This window comes from Morone saxatilis, unplaced genomic scaffold (genome assembly GCF_004916995.1).
Source record: "Morone saxatilis isolate NCDOM2014 unplaced genomic scaffold, NCSU_SB_2.0 Contig20, whole genome shotgun sequence".
Lineage (NCBI taxonomy): Eukaryota > Metazoa > Chordata > Actinopteri > Moronidae > Morone > Morone saxatilis.
The window spans coordinates 4,456,839-4,457,985 of record NW_023339763.1 but is presented as its reverse complement, the minus strand read 5'-3'; positions in this window follow the sequence as shown (position 1 = coordinate 4,457,985).

Here is a 1,147-nt window from a genome sequence, read left to right as displayed (position 1 = left end):
CCTTAAAATAAAGAATTGTTGTGTTTTTGTTACCTTAAAATTTGCCATTTTTTATCTACAGAGGGAGCAGGTCCTCTTTTAAAGAGTCCATCATGTTTTTACAGTAGCCTAGAATGGACAAACCAAACACTGGTTCTAGATAAGGCCTTTGGTGTTTTCCACAAGTTTCATGGCCACCATAATTTCTCCTTCGTGGTTGGAAAGGGAGGGGGAAGCAACGGATTTGCTATCTGCAATTACACAGCTAGATGCCACTAAATCCTACACTCTGGACCTTTGAGTAGTCTGTCCATCTGTCCAAGCACCTGATAGTTGCACACAATATTCAAAATACCACTTAAAATGACATATTAACAAGCTTGTCATTCCAGCCAATAAATATGTTCTCTGTTGTTGAAATGTAGGAGAAACAACAAGTCAGTTGAGTAAAACTTGAGTTAGCTCAATTTGTCTTCCATGTTTGAGTTCACCAGCAGGGTCCTGTCTCATTTAGTGGCCTCAACCCACGGTTTAAGGAACTACGCTTCAGACACCCCACATGATGATAAATCACTGGCTTCATCTGCAAGGCGTCGCCATGATGGATCATTTGAATCAGTGCAGTGTTACTAATTATCAGAGTAATGGCTGACCCCTCTGAATGTCAACACCCATAATCACATGCTGCTTTTGAGGGGAATGCCAATAGAGAAGCCACATGCTAAAATGTTGGGTGCAGATTGTATGCGACCACTATTGACTAAACGATGGGGAAATGTCTGCAGTGATTGTGAACTAAAGCCTCTGAAATGTCTTCCAGATGGGATGAATAATGGGTTGTTTGAATCCGATCAGCCAAAAACAAAAAAGAATAAAGCATTGGAGTGGCAATTAAAAAAGTAGATTACTGTCTGGTTTCCATTAACTACTTCTACTGTGTATTCTTGTTATCATGTTACATTGGCCTCGACAAGACTCATTATTACTACAAGCACTTATTATATATACAGTATAGTATTATTTTGATTAAGGCATGCCTGTCCCATGATCCCTTTTTATAGAATTCTGATTATTGGTCTGTGGACAGCAAACTACAACAAAATAATTTTATTTTAACATTATATTGCACCCCTATTTAATAATGTAAACCAAAGCAATTACAAAAATT